This window comes from Capricornis sumatraensis, chromosome 13 (genome assembly GCF_032405125.1).
Source record: "Capricornis sumatraensis isolate serow.1 chromosome 13, serow.2, whole genome shotgun sequence".
NCBI classification, from domain to species: Eukaryota; Metazoa; Chordata; class Mammalia; order Artiodactyla; family Bovidae; genus Capricornis; species Capricornis sumatraensis.
Genome location: NC_091081.1, coordinates 66,405,429 through 66,412,841, shown reverse-complemented (window position 1 = coordinate 66,412,841; position 7,413 = coordinate 66,405,429). Strand labels below are relative to the sequence as shown.

Sequence of the window (7,413 nt, the reverse complement as noted above, 5' to 3'; positions counted from 1 at the left end):
CCATTGTGATTATCTTGGTCATGAAGATCTTTTTAGTATAGTTCTTCTGTGTATTCTTGCCACCCCTTCTTAATATCTTCTGCTTCTGTTAGGTCCATACCATTTCTGTTCTTTATCAAGCCCATCTTTGCATGAAATGTTCCCTTGCTATCTCTAATTTTCTTTAAGAGACCTCTAGTCTTTCCCATTCTGTTGTTTTCCTCTATTTCTTTGCATTGATCACTGAGAAAGGCTTTCTTATCTCTTCTTGCTCTTCTTTGGAACTCTGCATTCAGATGCTTATATCTTTCCTTTTCTCCTTTGCTTTGCACTTCTCTTCTTTCACAGCTATTTGTAAGGCCTCCCCAGACAGCCATTTTGCTTTTTTGCATTTATTTTCCATGGGGATGGTCTTGATCCCTGTCTCCTGTACAATGTCATGAACCTCCGTCCATAGTTCATCAGGCACTCTGTCTATCAGATCTAGTCCCTTAAATCTATTTCTCACTTCCACTGTATAATCATAAGGGATTTGATTTAGGTCATACCTGAATGGTCTAGTGGTTTTCCCTACTTTCTTCAATTTCAGTCTGAATTTGGCAATAAGGAGTTCATGATCTGAGCCTGGTCTTGTTTTTGCTGACTGTATAGAGCTTCTCCATCGTTGGCTGCAAAGAATATAATCAATCTGATTTTGGCGTTGACCATCTGGTGATGTCCATGTGTAGTCTTCTCTTGTGTTGTTGGAAGAGGGTGTTTTCTATGACCAGCATATTTTCTAGGCTAAACTCTATTAGCCTTTGCCCTGCTTCATTCTGTATTCCAAGGCCAAATTTGCCTGTTACTCCAGGTGTTTCTTGACTTCCTACTTTTGCATTCCAGTCCCCTATAATGAAAAGGACATCTTTTTTGGGAGTTAGTTCTAAAAGGTCTTCTAGGTCCTCATAGAACCATTCAACTTCAGCTTCTTCAGCATTACTGGTTGGGGCATAGACTTGGATTACTGCGATATTGAATGGTTTGCTTTGGAAATGAACAGAGATCATTCTGTTGTAATAGCAGTAGGAAGAAAGTAACTGTTATTTTTTGTGTCATTCAGGTTTGCTTCTTGTAGGTTGCTACTCATACTTTTTTAAACTAAAAATCAAGACATATAGATTAGGTGATACTGGTTTAAGTTAATATTGATAACTTTATTAAAAATACGTATAGAGTTGGTGACTATTAGTGATTTTTTTCAAGATAATACATTAGAGAATAAGAACATTTCTAACATAAGCTACATAAAATACCCACACTTACTTTTTAACAATTAATTTACATACCTGTTGGTAGATGTAATAGAAATTTTTGTCCTGTGTTCATTATTGTGAGCCTGATGTTTTAAGTAGATTTAACATAAATAAATGAAGATAATATCAATATAAGGCCAGCAGACTCTGTAACTCATTCAAAATACATACTGCTTTAATGATCATTCCACACAGGTGCAGAGTAATCAAATATAGAGATATGGTCAATAGACTGTCAAACTCTAGCTGTTGCTAAAATTGTAGAATTTATGTGATGAAATAACCTCTCTTGAGAATTTATTAGCATAAAGTGATATTCAGAGGGTTTTATGTCTGTGTCATCACACCAATAATACATAGTCCAAGTCTATTTTCAGAGGGCAAAAAAAAAATTTTTTTTATATCATTGTTTAGCCAAGGGAGTTTACAGCAGTTTAGATAAGTAGTAACATTTTAATGTATTTTTTGTTTACGCTAAGTAAAGAAAACTTTCTTTTTGGGTATTCCAAGAATATAGAATTTTAATCTGTTTTTTAAAAAGCCATCTTTACATCAATTACTAAGTGTAAAATAAAGGTGATAGCAGTATTATTTAGAAAATATAATTTACACTCAAGGATGCTAGAGAAGAAATTTTGAAGATGGTGGTAATCATAAATTTTTCTTCTGCTAGCAGAGAATTTCATACTTACATAACTCTATGTTGGAAACATTAGGAAGAAAACCATAGGTGAGAAGGCAAAGTAACCACTTGCATAAATTTTTTGAAGAATTTGATGACAAAGTAGACCCTCTTTTAAGATCTAATAGTGAGGACAGATAAACAGAGTAATCTGTACACTGGTTGTGAGTTTTCAAAAAGCTAATTAAACCATTTCTATCTTTTAATATTATCTAAAATTTCTTCAGTAGTTTTTTTGTTAGATCAAGTGCTGCACTTAGTAACTTAGTCATGTCTGACTCTTTGGGGCCCCTTTGGCTGCTGTCCACCAGGCTCCTTTGTCAATGGGATTCTCCAGGCAAGAATGCTGGAGTGGGTTCCCATGCCCTCCTCCAGAGGATCTTCCCAATCCAGGGATCAAACCCAGGTCTCCCACATTGCAGGCTGATTCTTTACTGACTGAGCCACCAGGGAAGCTCAGTTTATTATTAATTTTTTTTTTATTAAACAGATATTTAAGTTGACATGGGACATGCTTGAGATCTGTTAAATTTAAAAGCTTTGGCAACAAGATTTCATTAATGACCCTAACACCAACAACTGACAAAGACTGTCACTCCAACAAAAACCTCACTTTGAACATAGAAACAAAGTAGTAAAAAATCAAATTGAAAATAAAATTTAAAAATTGCAAACTTAGCAGATCTAATTTAATATTATTGAAAACTAGGAAATTTTATTCTGGAAATACAATGTAGTTTCTTTAGAAGTAAAGCTATTAAATATAACAAATACAACAAGTAGAGCAAAGAAAAAGATTTACTTCCATCTTCAGTACTTACTTAACTGAGATCCCCTTTATTATGTCCAGATCACATTTGGAGACATCAATGGGAGGATTAATTCCTCCTAATCCTGAAAGCCATTTAGGGTTTGATATAGCAAATTACCAAAGCTACAGCCCCCTACATTGCCACCTATGTTGACAGCTGGGAGAGGGATTATGTACCAAGTAACCTGTATATCAGATTCACTTTTGGGCCTATGTAAGGTAGAAGACATGCTGGTAAAGAAGGCAAACACTGGAAATGATAATGTAAGAATCAGAAGAAATAAGAAACATAAAAACAGTCATTTCTAAGTCATGCAAAGAACGATCTGTGGCAAGGAAAAGGATCCTTTAAGGGATGATAATATTAACAACATGGTCCATGAAGATTCTATTACTCTACCAAGAACTCAAGCATAGAAAATGGTTATTTATCATTTTTGTTTGAGTGGCAAAACTTTTTTCAAAAAAAGGTAATATTTGATTGAATAATATACTATCATTTATATTATTTAGGCTTCTAAAGATAAAACCTATAAGATAAAGACCTTTATTTTTCTCTAAAGAAATGTTCTTTTAGAATAATATGGAAATTTTGTATTTCCATACGCTCTACTGAATCATGTTTTAAATTCATGCAATTTGACTTCTATCCCAGTTCTAATAAAAGGCATCTGTGATCTTCTGTTTATAAAATCAATCACCTTATTAGTAATAATAGTTATTTTCTTTTATGATTCTGTGCAAAATGCCTTACACATATTATATAATTGTGAATAACTTGAATTATTTAAATATTAGATATAATTTCTGGGAGAGGAGTTTGGGGAGAATGGAGTCTCTTTGCTGTCTACCTGAGACCATCATGACATTGTTAATTGGCTATAATTGTAATACAAAATAAAAAGTTAAAAAAATAATAGATACAATTCTCCAGAAAAATTATATATATCTAGAGTTTTGTTTGAGGGAATATTTTAAATTGCTCTTAATTTCATTTCTTTGTTATAGATCTACTTAAATTCCTTATTTTTCTTCAGTCAATTTTGGTAGTGTTTTCTAGAAAAGTTTCCAGTTAATTATTTTGTTGGCCTCATAAAGTTGTTTATAGTATTTTGTCATAATCCTTTAATTTTTTATAACATCAATACTGATGCCCCCTCTTTAATGCTTGATTTTTAGTGTCTTTTGTTTTACATAGTCAGTGTAGTTGTTTCTAAATTTCATTGTTTTTTCAAAAATCACATTTTTTACTTCATTTTCTCTATTGTTATATTTCTTTAATTTCTGTCCTAATTATATTACCTCTTGTCTTCTGCTAGTTTTTGCATTAGTTTGCTCTTTCTTTTTTCTAGTTTACTGAGGCTTAAGGTATTCAATGAGATCTTTCCTGGTTTAAAAAAATCGAAGTACTTAAAACTATAGATTTTTCTCTAAGTATAATTTACCTGCATTCTGTACATTTTGATTTTGTTGTGCTTTTTTTTTCTGTCATCTCAAAGTATTTTCAAAATTTTAAATTTTTCTTTTAATCAAGAGCTATTTTCAAAAGTGTTTAATTCCAAATGCATGTAGTTTTTTCAAATTTCTTTTTGTTATTGATTTGTAGTTTGCTTCTATCTAGTTGTATAATGTTTTCTATAGTTTTAATCCTTTGAAAATATTGTCTGAAAAGGAAAAGGAGGAGGAGGGAGAAGGGAGCATGAGGAGGAGGTGGGAGAAGAAAAAGTAGGAGAAAAGTAATAATAAGACAACCTTAATGAAATAATAAAATACTTACATAAGATTGAATATCTATAGCAAGATAATTTTTTATAAAGGATGTTCTTAATGCTACAAAACAGGTGAAATTTAATATTTTAATATACTATGAATCTGACATTTTGGAGATGTTCAAAGCCATGTTAAATGAAGATATGGAGTGTAACCCAAGTATAATGAATTTATTAATGTCATTTTCACTTAACTATTATAAGATAAAGATTATCCTAACTAATTAAAAATGAATACATTTAATAATATTCCAAAGAATATAATTACCAGGATAATTATTCTTCATACAAAAGAACAGCAGTTGAATCATGTGCCTGTATTCAGGTTCCAATGGGATAGATTTGTTTTTACTGTCTCTCTTAAATATAAAAACACAATATCCTAAGATTTGTAAATTAATCCTTAATAAGAAAACAATTTACCTTTCAACTAAAATAATTTGAAGAGAACTTCTACTTAAAAAAAAAAAAGAAGACAAATAGATAATTGCCTAAAGAAAAAAACAGAGATGTTTATATGATCTTCCTTGAAATAAATGTAAGTTTATGATGGCATGATTCTTTTTCTAATTTTTAATTCAAAATCATTTAGTGACTAACCCTTCTTAAATATACAAAATTATAATGAGGTGAACTTTATCACTATACAGTATAACTTCCACCATGATCTGTTTTACTTTTTGGGATTTACTGCTTTTATTGTGTTTCTTTTGAAGCTTAATCTGGCAAATCAGGTGCTGAGCATTTGTAATGGAAAAGCAACAGCACGTTTATTAAGTGAGGGCAAGGGAACCATTCAGAATTTATTTATAAGGGCTCCCTAGATATTCCTGAAACTAGGGAACCTCTTCCATAGGTGAGAAAATAGTTTTATCTTCTGTTGCCTCTGTCACCAAGAAGACTAATCAGTGCCAATGATGAAGACTGTTTGCCCCAGGCCCTTGTTTACACTGCCACTAGAAAAGAGGCTCGGAGAAGGCAATGGCACCCCACTCCAGTACTCTTGCCTGGAAAATCCCATGGACGGAGGAGCCTGGTGGGCTGCAGTCCATGGGGTCACTAAGGGCCGGACATGACTGAGCGACTTCACTTTCACTTTTCACTTTCATGCATTGGAGAAGGAAATGGCAACCCACGCCAGTGTTCTTGCCTGGAGAATCCCAGGGATGAGGGAGCCTGGTGGGCTGCCGTCTATGGGGTCACATAGAGTCGGACACGACTGAAGTGACTTAGCAGCAGCAGCAGCAGAATAGAGGCTACCAGTTATTTTAGTGGTTGATTTTATTCAGTTAAGTTTTAGAAGGGAAATATTTCACACTTAAAGAAGTATTTCACCAACTTTAAGAATGTAATAATAAAAGATCCACCTTGAATTAGACTAAAAGCTATAGCTGATAAACACTTCAGAATCAGATCATTTCCTCCTATATAAAATAATAGCTCTATTTTTTTTAAAATCCCAGTTTATGTTAACAGATATTTAAGCAGCTTCAGCTCTTCATCCCAAGTTGTGAAAATTTTTTAAAAAACTGACAGTCCTCTAGGCAATCTAAGATGTATAGGTCAATGTTGTCCTAACATGTCATCTAGCATATTTCCACCCAGCTTCTTTAATCAAGGAAACACTCATATATATGACTGGGTCAGATATATAAAACTGACTTCAAACAATACTGTTTTCCCTAAACATCCCAGTGAAAGTGTAAAGTTATTATTATTCATGTTAAGAGGAATCCCCATGTTTATTCATTAACACTTTATGGTTTTCTAATAGTTTTATTTTAAAAAATGAATACCTTATTGCAGTCTTTGGATCGTTTTTAGTATCTGCTGGAAAGTTTCAGCTAAGTTAATATAAACGTAATATAAAAAGGAAGCCATAAGTTCTGTTACCCTGTGTTTTCTGTTTGAGGAATGTGGCTGATGATCACTTACTGCACTACTTCACAGGAAACTGACTTAAAAAGTGTTTTTTAAGTGCTTAGGGAAAGTACTGAATAATTACAAATTCAATTAGTTAAAATAAGTAAAAGGCATATTTATTTTGCATTCCAAAACTGTCAATCCTCAACTAACTTATATTTCTTGATTGGGCTTGGAAAGCAATTAGTTTTAATTATTCCTTACTAACTGAAATCTGCATGTTAAATTTCATTATGATCTATCTTACATTAAAACATATTTGTAGAGGGAAACAATATTTCCATAGGGATAATACAAACTTTTGGAGTGTTAATGTAGCAAACAAATATGATTATGGAACAGAAGTTTTAAGTCTTTAAAGCTGAACCTTTCTGAAAGTGAAAGTGAAGTCGCTCAGTCATGTCCAACTCTTTCCACAGGACTGGAAAAGTTCAGTTTTCATTCCAATCCTGAAGAAAGGCAATGCCAAAAAATGTTCAAACTACCTCACAATTGCACTCATCTCACATGCTAGTAAGTGAAGTCACTCAGTCGTGTCTGACTCTTTGTGACCCCATGGACTATAGCCTACCAGGCTCCTCTGTCTATGGGATTTTCCAAGCAAGAATACTGGAGTGGGTTGCCATTCCTTCTCCAGGAGATCTTCCCTACCCAGGGATTGAACCTGGGTCTCCTGCATTGTAGGCAGATGCTTTACCATCTGAGCCACCAGGGAAATCCTAACCTTTCTGGGACAGCCCAAATCTTAAGTGTAGAAAAATGTACTGATGTCTAAGACTCAGCTAAAAAGCCAATACTTCTTATTTGGGGGACAATATTGGTTTCTTATTTCAAATTCCCCTTAAAAATGTAAGCTTTTCCATGATGATGCAGTAATCAGAATTTAATGCAATAATCAGAATTTAATGACAAGGGGCTAAAATATTTACTAGCCATATTTTTAGCAACAATTGAGGT

The 7,413-nt window shown here is 33.1% G+C and overlaps 1 non-coding gene across 1 annotated transcript; it reads right to left on the bottom strand.

Annotated features, from left to right (window-relative positions):
- Positions 1 to 7,099: 7,099 nt before the first annotated feature.
- Positions 7,100 to 7,171, bottom strand: TRNAC-ACA (transfer RNA cysteine (anticodon ACA)). Its single transcript has one exon. It is a non-coding gene; the product is annotated as a tRNA-Cys (tRNA).
- Between the last annotated feature and the right edge of the window lie 242 nt (positions 7,172 to 7,413).